Consider the following 19,455-nt stretch of genomic DNA (forward strand, 5'->3'; position numbering starts at 1 on the left):
TGTACCTTGAGATTTTGCCTCCCTCTTTCATTCTTCTACCACCTGATTACCTATTTCCTTTTACCCAAGATTACCAGGTGCAAAAACATAGCACAGCACTCCTGCACATTCTGAAACTCCCTTTTCTACACCAGTGTTACACTAAAAGTAGACCCATCAAATTTTCCCTTGACATCAGCCCTATTTCCCTCAACCACACAATGGTCGGATAGTTTCTTGGCTTCTGTGCAGTTTTTTCCCCTTTTCGCAAAGGTCAAAATATCTCTTCTAGGGTTTAGCAACTGCCAGTAAGAATTCGAAGCAATGGGTATTTTTGGTCCCATTCCTTTAGGCTTTACTCAAATCTTCTCTGCCTTTAGCTCTACTCACTCTTGGAATGTGGTCACTGAAAACTTCTCCAAAATGAAATTCAGTCCTAAGAGTCAACATCTCTGTTACTAAGGCAGTCAGAAGGCAGTGAAAAGGAGAAGCATCTTGTTTATTGCCCCATTTCTTGGAAAGCCCTTGCTCCCTTCCTGACTTTTCTTTGATGCCACCTGTGTTGCACAGAATCTGCACTTCTGTGTTCTCTTTAGCTGACATTTATACAAATTCAATCCCATTTCTGGATAGCCTGCTTCAGAAAAGACATGCATCTTTTCTTGTGAAAGAGGTGGAGAACAGTCACTAAAATGATCAAGCGGATTCCTGTGAATAAAAAATAAACTCCAATTTTTATATTAAAAATACAACTAAAGGAGAACATTGCATTGGGATCCAGAATTGGACATGGTGGAATTTCTCTGTGTCTGACTAAAACTCATGGACACTTGATGAAATTGATTTCTAGTAGATTCCAGGGAGAGAAGAGAAATCTTTCTTCATTCAATACATAAATTAACTTAGGGAATTGATTCACTACTGCAAAATATAGTGATGTCCACAGGTGTAGATATCCTTGAGGAATTTAGATAAATTAATAGATGGTCTGCAGGAACAGAAGGTGGAGGTTACAGAGAAGTAAAGGATTTTGCCAACTTGTAAATATGGGGTGAGTGTTATGAGGATTCTTTTCCATATATGTGATTATGAGTACAGAATACAGGGAGGTGGAGTGTCTTTTAGGCTATTTCCCAGGTTAATTTAATCAAAGGCAGGAAAACAAATTTTGCATGATACTAGTGGTTGCATGCTTTCCTAAGTCACACTCTCAAAATCACTTAATGCAAATGATTTACTCCTTTACTTCTGTTCCGAAATTGTCTGTCTGTCTCTGAATTCTGGAAACATTAAAGAAATAATACAATATTCACTCCTACAGTTGTGGTGCAGCTTTACAGTAATATTTGGGTCTTTGAGGGCTACATGACATTAGACTAGTTGCTCAATAACTCCATCTCATTTAATCTTTCTTCAGTTTGCCCTCAAAGCGCAAGGAAACTTCTCTTAACAGGTTGTGGTAGCTGCTACCCATCATTGTTTCTCCTCCGATAAGATTCCTGTTCTGCCAAAGTATCTGCCATTGTTATGAGAAACACAAGGGTTGGTGTATTAAAGTTATTGTTAGTGGGTGTGAATGTGAAGAATGGAAAGCTTCCATCTAGGAGGAGTTGGACTGGGTTAGTTCTCAGAATTTACATCCTCCATCCACCTCTTTCCTTCTTCGTTTGTACTTGTGCCATTCGCTCTGTGCCCAGGTTATTGAGCTTCGAGGCTGCTGAAGTGTAGGTGGCCAGTCATGTGGCTGATGATCAAGCTGTGTAGGTTTTACAAAGACTGAATTTGTGGTTGAGTCATATCTGTTTGCCGCTAAGAAGATGGAGATTTCAGTAGAATCTCCTGTTTTTGAGCTGTAGAGGTTACCATTGTTTCATCTTTTTATGGAGACAGGCTGTCTGGTGCTCCGGGCAACTGGTTTTGGGTGTCGTGAAAAGAAAGCAAATGGTTAGGAATAGGTTGAGGAAGCAATAGGTTGAGGAATCTATGATTGCTGTACTTGTACTGCCTGGGAGAGGCTTTTGTGGAATTTTCTGCCTCAGGTACAAAATGATCCAACCAACCCTGGCTCCTGTGTGGCTTGACTAGAGGTGTGGCAAAGCATTTGCTGGTCTTCGGGCAGCCTTGGGTCAGTCCTTTACTGCACACCGTGCAGGTGGTGGTCCGTGGGAAAGGGCAGTTTTATCTGGGTATATGCTTATAGTTTTTAAAGAATATGCAAATCCAAGGAATGTGTGTTGCTATGTAAAGAAAAATCCCAAATTCAAAGTCAGGTAATGCCTTCATTAGGACCAGGCAAAATTCACCAAAGGGCAAACAAGCTGGACTCTTCATTGGTCTCAGACTGGACTGAGGAAGTGTGGCAAGGTCCCAGCAACCCCTCCACTTCCGAGCTTCATGCATTTCCACTGAATGTACTCAGAATCCACCCTGCAGTCAGGAGTATGATGTGCGCAAGTTTCCCAGTTGTGAGGCTGAGTCTACATCAATTCAGCCTTTAGAACCATGGTGGGCAACACATGGCACGTCGTCTGCTTGCGGTTCCCCATGTCCATCTTTGCAGCTTGTCCCCCTCCTGCCCCCAAATTTGTAATGGTGATTGTCTTTGAGCAAGGTATGCAAGGAGTAGTGATGGCAAACCTATGATGCTTAAGCTCATGGAAGTTTTCTGAATTTGCCCCTGAAGCTCACTTGTTCATGTCTATAAGTGAGATTTATAAATCATAAAAATGCACTTTTAATTGGGAAAAGTGCACATTTTTGGAAGTTTGTCTCTAAAATGCACCCATTTTCTCATGCAGGGTTCACAGTTGGGATTATAAACAGTGCTTGTTGGATTGTTCTGCAAACTCCTATTAAATTGTTGTACATTTCTATGAGGGAGCATGTGCCTTCATTTGCGAACAGAATCACCCTCCCAGAAGCCTACTTGACATGCAGTTTCACTTGCAATCATTGCTGGGTTTCTCTGCTGCCATAGAAACTTCAGCAGTGGTGGGTTTGCAGTGTAGCCTGCAGACCCCAGAAGTTGTCAATCGTCTGCTTTAAATCCTATTAATTGTGTGAATGTTGGTAATTGTGGGGGGAGTTGGGGATACTGGGAACATGTGTGATCCCCCTCGCCCCCCACCAGTGTTCTTTGAATGCAAGTACGTCTCATGTCTGAATAGGCCCTGCGAATGTAAATTATACATAGGACCACAGAAGTGAAGAAACCATTATGACCTTTACCCATATAGTATGCATTTGGGGAGAATTTGCCCACTTTTGGAAGTGTGATTTTGCATAAGGGCATTTGCACAGAATCCAAGTGCATGGACAATGGAATGAAAGGCACCTGAAAATCCGCAAAATATAGTACATAAATAAAATGCCCAGGTTACTTTTCTTGGACAGCTCTGTCCAAAAAAGTGTCCAATCTAACTGTGTAGCCCTTTGCCTTTGAAAGCAAGCACAGAAGAAGAAGGATTGGCTTTTGCTTATGAATATCTCTGTGTTGTTTTTGTCTTTAATCCAATATCCAAATGAAAATCAGTGTGCTCTGAGAAGCTGCCTTTTGGTTGCAATATTTATTTTTATTTTTTAACAGCACTCCCCCCTTTTCTGTTCCCAAGTCCACTTTACCGTGAAAGCATCTCAAGGAGCAGGCACAATACCAGCCTTAAACTCTGCTGGAGCCTGTGCCAACTCCATTGCTACTTGACATTGGCACGGAAGTACATGTAAGCCCCAGGCGGCACCTTTATCTCCACACCTTTCTTTGCAGCACCTTATAGAAACATGTAAGAATAAGCATATGTAATATACTTGCTAATGTTCAGGAAATGCTGTTTGGCTTTTTAAAAATGTCATGACATTTGAGAAGGCCTGGGTAGATATGACTGAAATATCATTTGATTTGTTGGAATCCTACTGCTTATTAGGTGCACATTGTTAGAATGGAATAAGGTTACAAAACAACAATAAGCAAGAAAGTTTGGGTTTGCATTTTAATTGATATGTGTGAAATCAAATGTTGTTTGAGCAAGGCTTTCTCTTCCCTCTGCTTGATGCCAGATCTTCTTCAGAGGATCCCTGAAGTTTCTGGGCAGTTTTGGGCTGCTAATGGAATGGGACATCCAGTAGGTTTCCAGTCTACTTGCTGATGACTACCATTGAACCTAACCCTAAGGCTAGATCCTTTTAGGCATGTTGGGGAAATCTGCAACAGATTCAGATGAATGTGAATTTCTGTGAAAGCAACCCACAGTTTCTGTAGTGGACTGACTTTTCCTGAGTCACACAGATGTGTGATGTTGCAAACCATTTTTTTTAACTTCCATAATTTTAGGCAATTTTAGTCATAAAAAATACAAAAAATAAAAACAAACAAAAAAAAACAAAATGCAAATTTTCCTGCCATTAACTTCAGCATTAAAATATGTTGTTTGTGCAGATTTGTGTAGTTTGGGTGGATTTGCACATTTGTGGAAGTATGAATTTGCATAAATGCAGTTGCAGAGTCTCCAATTCCATTGATGTGTGGATAATAGGTTGAAAGGGATCTGAAAATCCCCAGTATGCAGATGGCTTGGATTTAACTTGGATTTAACAATGACTGTACATCCTTAGATCCTTTGCACATTTATTTGGGAGTAAGCCTTGTTGGACTCCATGGGAGTTAAATCTGAATAAAAAGGCGGAAGATTGGATTGAACACACACAGTTGAAGTGTAACTTCACTGCACCAGTGCTGTGGGGAAGTAGTGACTGCAGTCAGTGTTGGTGGTCAGAGCATTGGGCGAGCATCAGGAAGGTGCAGGTTCAGTTTCCACACAAATACAAAGCTCATCCAAAGACTCTGGGCTCTTCACTCCCTGTCACTTACCTCTTTACTTACCCCACTGTGTGCACTGTACTGAGTTTCTTGGTGAGATAAAACATAAAGGTGTAATCCCAAATTTAACAAGTCGCACAGGACAAATGGCTGAGCCTGCCAGAAAATGGCTGGTAATAGCAAGTAACTCACAGGCAATACAATAAAAGGTTCAATTGCAAAAATTATTTCCAGTCTAAGGAATAGTTCAGATGTTCTCACTGTCTCATTTCCTCCAAGTTTTTTTTTTAAATGTCGGGGGAAGTCAGTTTGTTAGAAAGCACCTGTCACATCATGCCAGAGATTCAAAGGCTATGCCAAACAATGACCTTTCTTGGATATGTAACCTTGAACTTGTGGCTCAGTGTTCATGGCGGGGGGCGGGGGGAGGTTAGAAACAAGCACCTCCTCACACGAAATTTATGGAAAAATGCATACACGAGAGTCCAAATTTCTTTCAGAAGGCTGTATATATGAAATGGCAATATGTTCACAGGTTATGAAGAACACTGAAATATACCATGCTCTAAAATGTAGCCTTTGCATTAAATAAAGGCATTAATTCCTAAATCGGAACTAGAGCAGTACAACACAGGATAATCTGGTGGAAACTTTGTGCATTTCTACTAATTTCAGTGGAAGGTGCACAGAAGAATATACCACTAGAATATGCTCATGGATTCATAAAAACATTGATTTTACTGAATTGTGGCTCAGATTTTCAAAGCTGCAATTTCCATCCTTAAAGTGGCAGTATTCTTGTGTCCTCCTCTCCCTTGACACAAATGACATGGGACCCAGCCCCTCCTGTTTACAGTGTACAGTTTTGTCATTATTCCAGTTTAGAAATTACAGGCAATCTCAGGAAAGTCCAGCTCTGTTGACAAGAATAATCCTTTTTTGACTCAGTTGCTAATTTTTTTTCATTAGCTTGTCCCACACAGGACTACGTATGAAGGCTGAAGAAGCATCAAGGCTGTAGATATAACACAGTTGAATAGAACAAGAAGTACAAAGGTGTATGAAAAGGAAGGAGCATGAAACCTGCAGCTCAGTCCATTGTGAAAATAGGATCAGGACGTTAAAACTGCAGTTAGGCAAATTCTCACACATGTTTTTAAACTACAGTACAATCTTAGGCTTGGAAAATGCTGCCCATTCAGTTAACTTCTGTTATGGATGTAGTTCTGCTTATTTTCTAAATGTGTAGGAAGTTGTGCAGCAGCTTGATCCTTCTGTTGGATCCTAATGAGCTGCAGAGGCTCATACAATCAGAATTCACGAATTTGTCCCTGTCTCCCTGCCCCAGTCAGTATGTTATTTATCCCATCTCCTCTTTGCTGCAGCTGTTCATCCAGCATCAGGAACTCTTCAGTTGCAAGATGGAAGTTAATTATTTGGGAAGTCTCATCCTTCTTAAGCTGCTTATGCTTGTTAACTTTGGTGTCTAAGGGCAAAAATAAAAGCAGGCATATGTCTGTGATAAGCTGGGAGTCCTCTTGGACTGCTGAAATGTGTATGTTAATAAGAGGCAGAATGCTATTGTTGATAGGGTCAATGATTTTATCATTACGTTAGGCCAGTTCTTGACCCAGTTAAGCCAAAATACTTTCTGTTAAGTCGCTTTAGTCCCCAAATCAAGGAGACCAATTAATCTCAAATCCAACGACTAATACAGCAAACCAGGCTGATGAATATGCTGATGGTGATTGCCAGTATGTCATTCTGAGGTGCTTTTGCTCCCACCCTCACCAAAGGCTGCCAAAAACCACTTCTGGGCAGTGCTACTACCAGCAGGTGCTGCAGTGTTGCAGTCAATGACTGCAGGCCTGGGCTGGTTCATTTCCTGGATGGGGGACTGCTTAACATGCCTACATGTGCTGCCTTGAATTTTATGGAAGAAATTCAGGATACAAATGTAATTTAAAAACAAAGCAGCAACATAGCATTTTAAACCCTCAATGATAGTGGAGGCTATAGACTAGAATGGGAGAGGCCAACTCCCATCAGCATGGTAAATAGGAGTTGGCCCAAGATATGAAAGGCTGCATATCCATAACACTGCTATATAGTAATAGTGACGTCAAGACCGAGAGTGCTCTGAGTGTGGGCCCTTAAATAGACAAGTGAAATGTATCAGCAGGCTGAAGGCTTTTCAGGAAAAGAAAAATGTCCATTATGGGGAACCCAGAAGCGGCTCCATAAGGACAGCATGCTTTGTATATTCCATTCTCCTTCCCCTTCAGTTTTCTATTTTTCCTCTTCCACCAGTCAGTTCACATCCCATAACCAATAATGTGGAAAAGAACATGACTGGCTGTCTGGCTGAAAGCCTAAATGCTTTGTTTGTCTCATGATGGAAAACATTGCAGCCAACATGCAAAAGGGGTTTGGAACCTCCACATATGGGTGAGAGTGAAATACTTGGTTGATCATTTAAAAGAACCAGATAATCTAAAAGAACATCTAGCAGTATGTGGATACATATTCTTGGATGCTTATGTGATATTTCAAGACAAGTTCTATTTATGTGAGTTATTCATTTTTTGATCTGTACCTTAAATGTTTATAGATCTAGGAGCCCTCCAACTGACTGTAGCCCCCTAATTACTTGGTTTTAATAATTCTAACAATAGGATGCTTGAGTTCATGGACAGGCAGTAATTCTCATATCCAAAAAGCAAGGCATCTAGAACAGGGAATTTAAAAAGTTAAATAAAATATAGTTATATAAATTGAGCTATTTTCAGTGGGCTTCTTTTTGGTTTATTTTTAAATGTACTTTTTATATTTAATATTTTGCATATGCAGAAGATTGTACAGTATGTATTTCTAGTTATGATCTGATTTAAACTTGAGTTGTGTGCTGTAGCTGTAGCAGAACATATTAAGAGAGAACAACTGTGTTTATAAATTACATGGAAGGAATGGCATCACTCCTGTTAGAATAACTATGCAAATATTCAGTGATCTTGGTTGCAGACTGTATATGCTCCCTTTAAATTGCTAGATTATTCCTTTTACCAGAATTAACAAAGTAAAATCTGGCTCCTAATATTGAAGTGAACATGATATAAAGCATCAGCAGAAAGAAACTAAACAGTCATGCCTGAGTTTGAACAGTGTTGTATAAATGTTGATGTGTTGCTTTTGGGAGATTGCAATGACATAGAGAGATAACACATCTTTAAGAGAAGCATAAAAAAGCTTTTTACTTGAGCACAATCCTATATATTTCAGACCTTTCCTTCTGCTACTAGTATAACTGCCATTAATAGCACTGAGGGATGCAAGTGCACGCATTCCTCTCCAAATGTAGAAATGGATAATGGGTAACCTATTAAATTAACATGAGCCTTCCTTTTATGCCTCCAGACTGAAGGTTTGAACAGGTAATTCTGGAACAGGCACAGGCCAAAAAGGATAACAAATAATTTCTTTTAAAACTGAGGAGGACCGTATTTAGTTTTTGAGTCATTGATGGCCTAATGGAAAAGGACAATTTCTGTCATTCTGTTCTGTGTGGCACCTAACTTACAGTGTGCTTGCTTCGTGCATAGTAGATATACTGACATGGCAACTGGTTGTGGGTAGGCAACTGCAGTGTCACGACTACCAAGAGATCATGAATTAATATATTTCCTCCACTGCCACTGCCTCCTCCTCCACCTCTTCCCACCAGAATTGGAACTCTGGAGAAATCAGTGATAAAATTGAGATTAAAGGGAGGCATGGGGCATTTAAGATCCTGAATGTAATTCCAGTTGTTTAATTTCAGAAGGGATATCTGAAATGGTACAAAGATAGGCAAGGGCGCATATACTACATCTAGACTTAGTAACTATAAATTCTGCAAGCCAGCAAGACTATAGTAAAAGTTGCTTCAGGGCACGGAGTGCTTCTCCTGCTCCACTTGGCAAGTGTCAGCCTTCCCCTTCCATATAGCCAAGGAAAATGGCTAATAGCATAGATTGATGGTGACTTCCTGACTTCCTTGCAGCTTTGCTTCTGACAACCAAACATTGCTCCCCTTCCCCTGCAAACCCAGAACATTCTCTCTTTTTTTTTTTCAAGCAATGGTTGAAAAAGATAGGAAAATACTGTTCACTCTTTCCCGGAGAAATCCATTCCAGTTCCTTCTGCTTCCTTGCAGCAGCTCCTTTTTACAACCTAAACTATTGTTCTTGCTATCCTGGTTTTGTTACCCTACTGAACTCCAGAGGACAAATGGATGTGGCCTTTCCTTTTGGTTGAAACAGGGAATGAGAAAGAGAAGCTAGTTGCAGGTGGGCCTGGGGGATGGAGAATGGCTGAAGAAAGTGAACCAGAACTTTGAAATAGCCTTCTGTCTTCTCCCATCTAGTCAGTTAATCTCTTTAGATGCAACCCTTCTGTGTTCTTAAGAAATCTACCTGCAATCAGATAGAAGCAGCACAGATCCAGTTGACTGGGGAAGATTCTGAATTTATCTTCAGGATGAGGGGAGGCAGACTGCTTCAGATCTTCTTTAGCTGGTGCTGCTGTATTCCAAGAAGAGAAGGAAGCCAAAAGAAATGCATGCTGGCACAGACCTGCATGTGGAGAGGGAAGGAAAGAACCGGAACGGCATTGGAGAGAAACTGAAAATGCTGGGGCAATACCCCACTGCCTCAGTCCAGTAAGATCTTAAGAGTTTCATAAAGTACAATGAAGAAAATGGACAAGTGAAGACATGTGAAAGGAGTGAACTGTAGGGGAAAAACTGGAAAAAGAGGTTGAAGGATCCTGGAAAAAGAAGTGGGAAGAACAACATTTTTCTGACATTTGAAAAAAAAAAAGAGAAGGTTCCCCCCAAGCCTTCACATCTTAAGAAAGGACAAGAGAGAGAGAGAGAGAGAGAGAGAGAGAGAGAGAGAGAGAGAGAGAAGGGGGGGAACCCTTGCAGATGCCAATCTGAACTAAAGAACCCAGAGGCCCTCCTTGCATCTGGATGGGATAAATGTTAAGGGCGCAACAGTGTACACAGCAGCCTGCACCCATTAACCCCAGGCACATGGGCTTGTTTCAGCCATCAACCACTCCTCTTGCCAACAGGTGGGGGCAAATGTGTCTTTGCTTTTGGTATACAAGGATGCTCAGGAACAAAGGCTGCTAGAGAAAACTGATGGAAAAGAAGGTCCATCAGTTTGGGAGAAGGCCCAGTCAAGTTCAGGACATCGGGGCAGAGGTGTGGATGTGAGCCCCACTACAAACATATCTGGACATGGGGGCTTCTCTAAAGACCTACACTTGTTTAGCACAAAGTCTGGAAAGAGTTTGCTAAATTCATTCAGCTGGACATGCTTGCAAGCCGCTGCAAAATCTGAGACCCGCCTGGCCAAATAGTGCTAGAAATGCTTTTGTGGCTGTGCAGGGCAGCCAGTGTTGCTGTGAGTGCATCCACAGAAAGCAGAGGCTGAAAGGGAAGCCATCTTGACAGTGGCCTCACTGAGTTCTTGTCTGAGGTGAGATTTCAGCTGAGAAAACCCCAGCTCACCGCACTCAGCCAGGCTGCCGCACCACCCCAAGAAACGGTGTGTGATGTGTGCCTGTTCATTTAATGAACTGGTGCTATACTTTGTGTGTTTTTAATGTCTTGTTTTATAGTGAACATTTTAATGTTTTATGGCAATTCATGCTTTTCATGACAGGCTGCTTTTGAGGGCCATTATGGCTGAACAGCAACCTAAAAATCTCAACAGGAATAAATGGATATATATAAAAATAATTAAAGGCCATGATGTGCAGAACAGCAGCCCCAGGAAAGGTACCAGTAGGTGAACTTGTGTTCTGGTGACCCACGTGGAAATGCATGCATGTAAGTAGATGCTCCCGTAGATGGTGCCTCCATGCCAGCATGGTTCGTTCATGGTGTCGGCAGGCAATAGGAAGCTGGGGACACTTTTGCTCGCCACTGTCCCTCATGTCTCTGGGCGAGGGAGCTGTGCCTGCAATAAGCCATTAAATTGTTGAAGGGGTGGCAGCTTCTTCCTCCTTTGTAGATGCTTTGTTCCTTTAAGAGCACCTGCACAAGCTCTAATAAGAACCCTGTTGGTAAGTGACAGCCATTGTCTCTAGCCTCTTCCAGCCATGTATCTGCTCGTTTAATTTTGTGCATGCATATTGAACTTAGGCAATAATCTCATTTTCTGTCAATAACAGTACAGCAATGAACACCTGTATCCTGAATCTGATATGTTACAAGGGGAATAAGAGAATCCCATTTCCTGGAAGCCAATTTGAAGTTACTGTAATTGATTTGTTTTTTACTTTGCTGTAGTTGCCACAAGGGTACATAATTCCAAGGATGAAAGGAACATAGAAATGATGATAAATATATATTTGTTGATTTAAGTTTTTATGGTATCTAGGAAGATAGAAAATATTTTATGTGATAGCTTTACTGCAAGCTGTTCTGATAGCAAAACTAAATAGCCATAGTACAGAGCTGTGACAATTTGGAGATATTTTAATAGGAATGCTGCTTGAATATATTCCACAAAAATATAAGATGGTGGCTATAAATTGTCTCTTTAAAGCACTGTGTGAATAAATAATACAGACAAAACAAATAAATGCATGTCAGCAGAATGCAATGCAGTAAATAATAATATCTATATTTAAAGGCCTTGGACCTGCAGTACAATCAGGGAGCTCTAACAAATATCTATATTTATAGCCCACCAGGGAAAGTGAGAGCAGATTACAAACAAACATTAAATCTAATAGAAATTAAAGCTAAGTACAATTAAACCTGAACACAATAGTAATGCTAAAGTTCATCCAAATTGTCAAAAGTCAGACTAATTTTTTCTGCTTAAAATCTAGTTTCCTTCACATGTTGCCAAAACAGATGTGGTACATTTATAATGGGAGAAGGATGTGCATATTGCACTGGCTATGGATGTGCTCTGACCTGCTTTATTCGTTCCGTGTGGAGGTTCTGTGCAGGGGTTACAGGTTCAGCACAGGGCCCTTACAACCAGGTGGAAGCTGTGGCTGGGCCATCATACTAACTCATACATGATTCTTAAGCAGCCTTCTGTAACTACAGCACCTCCAGTCCTTGACACGCAGTGGGATAATTCAGTAGCCATTAATCCTTCATCGGTTCTCATCTGTCTTGAGCTTCAGTGGACAGGCAACAATCCCCCCCCCCAACACACACCTGCCATGTACCAGCAGGAAAGCAGCAGGATCATCAAGAAGGAAGAAGGCACAGACTGGCCTTCCTCACCTTGGTGCTGCTCATTCCTGCTTATTGGCTATGCTAGCTGGGTTACAAGAGCTGTAGAGACAAGAACATCTGGAAGGAATGTGTTTGGGAATGATTGGCATAGATTGTTAACAGCTTTGTACAATACTAAGGGAGTCTAACCAGATAATCCTAAACAAAAGCCCACCTACATGGGCTGAAGAGATTAGCAGAACATTATGGTTCTTTTACTTAAAAGCAATCAATGCAATCTAATCAGCATTTTATTGTCTGTTTTTCTTCATTTCAACCTTATCCACCACACACTTAAACTTATATTTAAAGACATGCATTCTCATTGATTTTGGTGAAACTGTATTGGTTCATACCTGCATTCCCAATGTCCTCAAATATTCTGGACTACAACCCCCATCAACCCCAACCAGTGTAATCAACAGTCAGATAAGATGAGAGTCATAATCAAAAACATTTGGAAGGTGTCTGGGTGGTTTAAACCCAAAGCATCTTCACTCTGCCAACAATGAAAAAGCAGCAAAGATCCTTTATCATATCTTTGTACAAATATGTGAGTATTTTGGGTTAGCCTCTTTTTTCTTCAGCCTCGCACTGCAAGTGTACAAAAGGCACTGTGTAGGTAGAGCATGCCCCAACAAACCTATTATTAACAGAGCAAGACCCACTGAACTCGGTGAGACCTACTTCAGAGTAAACATGCATAAGATTGCACTCTTAGCGGGCATGTATATATGGAGCTGCCTGTCTTGGTTTGGATAAGCATAACTGCTTGCCATTTACAAGGGATGACAGTGAATACAACAAGTCAGACAGAGTCATAGGCTGGTGTCAGTTCAGTTCATTTCAGTGGTGGCGCTTTTCTTGACTCACAGTCTTTCTCTTTGATCGGTTCTCATCAGAAAAGCTACCTGACTGTGGGCACAGCATCTCCTCATGAATTCAGAAATATTAGGATATGAAGGGGATAACAATTGCAGGATCCACAATGGGAATAAACTGCTAACATCAGCCCATAGATGGTAAATAGCATATCAGCTGCTGATTCGTTGGATCAGTTAGTGGCTGGGAAACTATGTTCCCACTAAGTATTTTTTCTTAGTGGCATAAAACAGCTCCAAGTACAGAAGTAGCCGCAGATGGATCCGCTACACCAAACAGGAAAACTGAATATAATGTTGAGACCATGGGGCTCATTGTGTGTTTGGTATGCAGCCAAGTACTGTAATCAGCAATTTGTTTTGTTTCCTTTGCAACCCCATATTTTCCAGCACGTGCTGTTTTCGTTATGGGATTTGTCTTGGTCCAGTAACTGGTGTGGAATGGATTTTGCCACCAAAGGGTGTTTTCTGCTATCTGTTCATAAATTGCCAAGTTTTATGACAGGAATAAGGAAAGTGCAACTTTGAATACAAGCTCATACCCATTCTGGTTACTGAAAGGGGAAAATACTGCTTTGGGTCTAAACTTTCCTGCCTTCCTTGCTATTTTTAACCCCTGTCCAAGCCCCTGGTAATCAGAACTGGAAGAAACATACAAAAACCTGGAACCGTCTATGCCCATCTACCTGATGTGCAGAGTCATTGGCATGGGGTGTAACCCTCTATTCAGGTGCTGAAAGGAACGAGGTTGCAAATAAAAAGCTCAAAGGCCTTCTATGGCACCTCCACTCCTTTGGTAAAGCAAGGCACCCCAAGCAAAATCTGAGAGTGACTGTGAGCAAATGCAGTGGCTCAAAGACTCTGTTTATAGAGCAGGATTATTATGATGATTAGTGCAAGTGGACATGGATAACCCTCTTTCTGTCTCTGTGACACATCTGTGGATGATCTCCCCTTAAATCTGTCTTCCGCTTGCTATGCAAGAGGAGAAATAGAAAGTCAGACATCTGTGTTCCTGATAGGCAAAGCCCCATCATCTATACGTACAGCCTTTCGAACCATCTGCAAAGCATTTTCTCTGTCAGTTATTTGGGTTAATGTGAGTGGCAGTGGGATGAAGATTCAAGAAATGGACATTTCAGCATGGGGAGATGAGACAGGAGGGGGCAGGGAGCAGATTAGTTAGTTGGGTCTGCAGAAAAAGTAGGTCAGCATAAGATCTTCCTTTGCTAAAAATCACATTTGATGGGAGAACACAAATTGCCCTATTGTTGGGGGCCTGGTGCGTGTACCTAAGCACTGCGATGCCTTTAAAGCTTTGGTTCCCTTACTCTGAAGGAGGCCTCTATTATAGGAGGTGTTGCCAGGACAAAGAAAACTCTTTCCAAGCCTTTCCTCCAGCTTACTTTGCTATATTCAATTTCTCGATCCTTCTGTTTATGTTGCTACTCTGGTCTCTGGGGCAACTCCAGCTTCTTTAACCCAGTTCAGACAGCAAGTCTGAAGAGATTCCAGAGGTCCTATTTGCTTTTTCAAAAATGTGAAGCCTTAGAAAGAGGGAAGGGGGATGAGGAAGGGAGTGAGGCGGAGCAAGTCTCATGTGATGTAAATATTTCCTTACATAAGCATTGTAGCCAAAGATACAATAAGACACAGAATACTTGACAACAACGGGCCTTCCCATATAATAACCCAGAAAAAGCAGATGCTTTTAAAGTCTAAACAGGTGTGGTACTTACCGTACCACATGTGGAACTGCCAACAGCAACCTGAGTTGTTAGTGGCGCTTGCCTCACTGACACTTGTGCTGCTGATCTCACAGCATGTGCAGAGGAAGCTCCCTTTCTGCTCCTCTGAAATAGAGTCTGCACCGGGTGTGAGGCAGTTGTGGAGGCAGTCCCACTGGCCCTTTGGAGGGTGGCCAGGGCCAGGTGTGCTGGGAAGCTTCCCAAGCATTGCTGTCCGCTAAGGCAGGTTTTTTCCCCCCAGTGCCATCTTAATTGGCTGGGCATGGACATGTTTTTCACTTTACCTGGCTATTATCACTTTAGGAGTTTGTAGATAGTTCGCACTTGGTGAAAATAGTTTTCACAATGTGAAAGGTAGATCAGTGAAGGCGACAGGACTGTGCCCCATACATGAAGTCCTGCATGTTTTGACTGGGTAACCTCCCAAATGGACAAAAGGAACACTGTGGACACAATCTACCTAGACTTTAGCAAAGCTTTTGACATAGTGCCACTTGACATTGTGATAAGCAATTAGCAAAAACTGGACTAGATGGAAAAACTACTAGGTGAATCCAAAATTGGCTGCTAAATTGGACACAATGAGTGCTCATCAATAGCACCTTCTCAAATTGGAGAGAGGTAGCAAGTTGGGTGCCACAGGGTTCAGTCCTAGGCCCAGTGCTCTTCAACACCTTTATTAATGATTTAGATGAAGAAGTGCAAGGAAAGATAATCAAAATTGCATATGATAGAAAACTGGGTGGAATAGCAGTCATTCTAGAAGACAGAATGAGCCAGTGTGGTGTAGTGGTTAAGAGCCTGGGACTGCAACTCAGACGATCTGGGTTCTAGTCCCCGCTTGGCCATGGAGCCAACTGGGTGACTTTGGGCCAGTCACAGACTCTCAGCCCAACCTACCTCACAGGGTTGTTGTGGATCCCCTGGAGGAGGAGAATGATGTAAGCTGCCTTGAGCCCTTTGTAAGAAAAAGGCAGGATATAAATCGAAAAATAAATAAATAAAATAATATAAAATGAAGATCCAGGGTGATCTTGATAAACTTGAATGCTGGGCTGAAAGCAACAGAATGAGATTCAATAAGGACAAGTGCCAAGTCCTCCACCTAGGAAAAAGAAACCAAAGGCATCAGTGCAAGATGGGGAATATGTGGTGGAACAGAACTGAAAAAGAAAAAGATCTCAGAGTAATTGTGGACAGTAGACTAAACATGAGCCAACAATGTGATGCAGCCACCAAAAGGGCAAATGCTATTTTGGGATGCATTAATAGAAGTATTACTTCCAAATCACAAGTAGTAGTAGTTCCTCTATACTCCTCCCTCATCAAACCTCACGTGGAATACTGTGGCCAGTTCTGGGCACCAAGTTTTAAGAAAGATGCAGAAAAATTAGAAAGGGTGCAGAGGAAGGCAACAAATATGATCCAGGGTTTGGAAACAGTGCCCTATGAGGAGAGACTGAGAGAACTGGGCATGTTCAGCATTGAGAAGAGAAGACTGAGGGAGGACATGCTATCCCTCTATAAGTACCTCAAAGGCTGTCACAAAGAGGCTGTCGAGATCTCACTGATACCAGAGTGCAGGACACGGAATAATCAATTCAAATTGCAACAACCCAGATTCAGGCTGGACATCAGGAGAAGCTTCCTCACTGTCAGAGCAATACAACAGTGGAAAGAGCTGCCAAAAGAGGTGGTGGAGACATTCACCAGAGACATAGAGACATTCAGAAAGAAACTGGACAGCCATCTGAGCAGGAAGGTGTAACTTGCTGTCCTCCAAGAACAGGGGGATGGACTCAATGGTCTTTATAGCCCTTTCCAACTCAACTGTTCTATGATGTGATGATATGGCGGTGTTCTTGAGTTCCTATGACTGGACAGGTGCCTGTAATGGATGGCAGGGTAGAGCCTGTTGACCAGATTTGCTGCAGCTGCTGGGGAATGGACCAGCTCTTAGCCTAACTGTGCACCAAAACCCAGGTGTCATCATAGGCAGAAGGCTCAAGTTTGTGCAGGGAGGCAGAGTAATAGTCAGATGAGTTCCTCAGTCCGGTTCTGGGGATGTCCAGCATTTTTCACTGCCAAGGCCACCCATGCCAGCTTTCATAAACATAAATCTGTATGGACTTCGGGGTGCATTTTTTAAAAGTGCATTTTTTGTATGTCTCTGCCCACTGAGAAAAATGTGTTCATGCAGAACATGGCATTTTTGAAAAGTATGCATTTAAGTGTACATTTTATCAGGCACGTTCTTTTTGGTCTGGGGAATGTACTGGAAGTACTTAAGTATATAGATTTTTGGATGCAAAATTTGTCTGTTCCATGTTAGTTTCTAGGGGATGCTGAATGAATAATTCTGTAAAATACAAATTTAAATACCCATCAGAGCTGGTTCCTGACACAATTTATCAAGCAGAAAAGAGCAGAGAGGAAAAGGGCATCCCCTCCCCTCTGTTCATTGATTTCAGTTGAATTACTGATTTATGGCAAATGTTAAACTGGGCAGAGATGTCATCTAAGGCCACAGTTAGCCCTGTTCTTGTCAGCCACAGCAGCTGACAAGACTGCTTGTCAAGATTATGATGCACAGAGCTTCATAATCTTTGCAGGATACTCCCAGGGCCAGCTTGTTAATAAGCTTTTCATAGGTGTTTTTTCTTCCATTCTCCATGGATGACCATTTGATGAAGAGACCATTCTGGGAAATACCCTGTGCACTGAAAATGGCCATGTGAATGAATGAATATGCATCCGAAGCAGAAGCCAGACATTTTGGTAGCAATTCAGTTACCAGCTAAGTCTGCCCCGCAGTGGACCTCCGTTTTGTCTTCCAGTAGGCATGCTGCTTTTTGTTTTGTTCATCTCAGTCCCAATTTAAATGATCATGTATCTTTAAAAGAGTTCACACAATTGAAATCTTTTCTTGCATTTAACTCAATTAGTTTGTTCAATTGATTATTTTTCCACCTGGGAAAGATTGCAACTTTGCCTGATTGGTTCCACCACTGTATTTCAGCCAGTGCAGTGGGAAGAGAGAAGCAGGACTGGGCTGTTATATACTAGCTGGTCAGCTGCAGAAAAGCAGCTAGTTGGAGGTGTTGCAGAGCAGAAACTGTGTGGAGATGGATTATAAGCTGACATCCTTCCTTTCCTGTCAGTTTCTTTCCTTTGCTTTTACTACTTTGCACTTTGGTAGTAAGTGCAGTGTTGAAAATTTCTTTCTTGCTGCAGAAATCCCCAAGCTCAACCTTCAGGGCCTTTAGGAGCAAAGATGCTTCTGTCTGAGTCCTGGGGTGAGTCTTTACCAGTCAGAATGGACAATACAGAACCAGCTGGATCCACTTATCTGGCTCAGTACAAGGCAGCTTCATATGCTCTTGAAACAGAATGTTCCTGGATGTTTTGTTTCCCCTATAATCTTCTGTTTCTCCCAAGCAGACCCTTAAAATCTTGCTGAGAATCTGAAATATCTCTGTGAGATGCCACGGATTAAATTACTTTTGCGTTTCCAGTGAAAACAACAAAGAGCTTTATGGCATCTTAAATATGAACCAATTTATTACAGCCATGTAAGTGTCTGTGGTAGACTATAGTCTACCTCATCAGACGAACTCCTCTGTCAAACTGTAGGGAACGATAAACAACCAGGACTATTACTGAAGCAGACTTGTTCCTATGTCTTGCGCTGAAGAATGATGTAATAAGAAAATGAACTTAATCCAAGAATGCCTGGCAGTGAATAGCCACAATGCATCCAAATGACTTTTTCAAGAACAAAAATATTTTGGTCTGGAGAGGGTTTTTGTTTGTTTGTCTGTCTGCTTACCCCCCATCCCCCAACTGCTCTTCTAAAGATGGAGATCTTCTCTCATGTCTTGGAGAAATATTTTTGCATGTATCCCTGTATTAAAGAGGCAAGACACATATTTGCTGGGTTTAAAATAACTATTTAAATTTATTGAAATTAAGGGATCAGCAACATAGCTCCACCTCTTAATATATTGTGATAGTGGAGCTTCCTGCCTGCTACCCCAGTCTTTTTAGGTGAGCCCCCAAGGTCCCTCAGAGCCCACACCTTGAGGCACCAGGGTGCTTATGTACACTTCACCACCTTCTGGGCCCTGTGGCTTTGTGCAGGTGAATCAGGCAAACCTCAGGTGATCCCACACAGCCTTGAAGTAGGCATAGGAGACCACCCATCATCTGAAATGATGCTTCAGAGTGTTCACCAATGTCAGTCTGGGTTTTCCTTCTCTTAAATACACAATGCCCATGCCAACCTGATTTGCACCCACAGGCCCTGCAAGCAGCTTCCCTAACAGGTCTTTGTGGTATAAGCCAAAACAAGCAAAACAAAATCCTTTGCCAGCATTGTCCAACATGATGACAATTCCCACATGGCTGCTAAACCAGGGACCAGTAACACAAGAAACATAACCCAAACAAATCCAAAGCTACCATCCCCAAACTGTACAGGTTGCCTGCACAGATTGCCAAGATGAAGCATGTGAAAGAAGCGGTTAACACAGGAAATGCTTTGAATGGTGCCGCTCCACCACTTCTGCACCAGGCACATAAGCGTTGGATCTGTCCCTCTCTTGTCTCACCCAGGGGTGGGGTGCAAAAAGTGCCGGCAAGCCGGTCAGCATAGCAGCTACCTCAAGAACCAACACCAGTATTTTTAATCATGGTTAAACTCACATAGATGGGCGAGATGTAAGAGCTCATATGGTGAGATACATCTCA

The 19,455-nt window shown here is 42.0% G+C and overlaps 1 protein-coding gene across 1 annotated transcript in view; it reads left to right on the forward strand.

Annotated features, from left to right (window-relative positions):
• The window catches only part of GABRA6 (gamma-aminobutyric acid type A receptor subunit alpha6), a 41,603-nt gene that overhangs the window by 15,744 nt on the left and 6,404 nt on the right, over positions 1-19,455 (forward strand). The window lies entirely within an intron of this gene.

Source organism: Varanus komodoensis, unplaced genomic scaffold, assembly GCF_004798865.1.
Source record: "Varanus komodoensis strain SLA01 unplaced genomic scaffold, ASM479886v1 scaffold7_1, whole genome shotgun sequence".
Classification (NCBI taxonomy): Eukaryota; Metazoa; Chordata; class Lepidosauria; order Squamata; family Varanidae; genus Varanus; species Varanus komodoensis.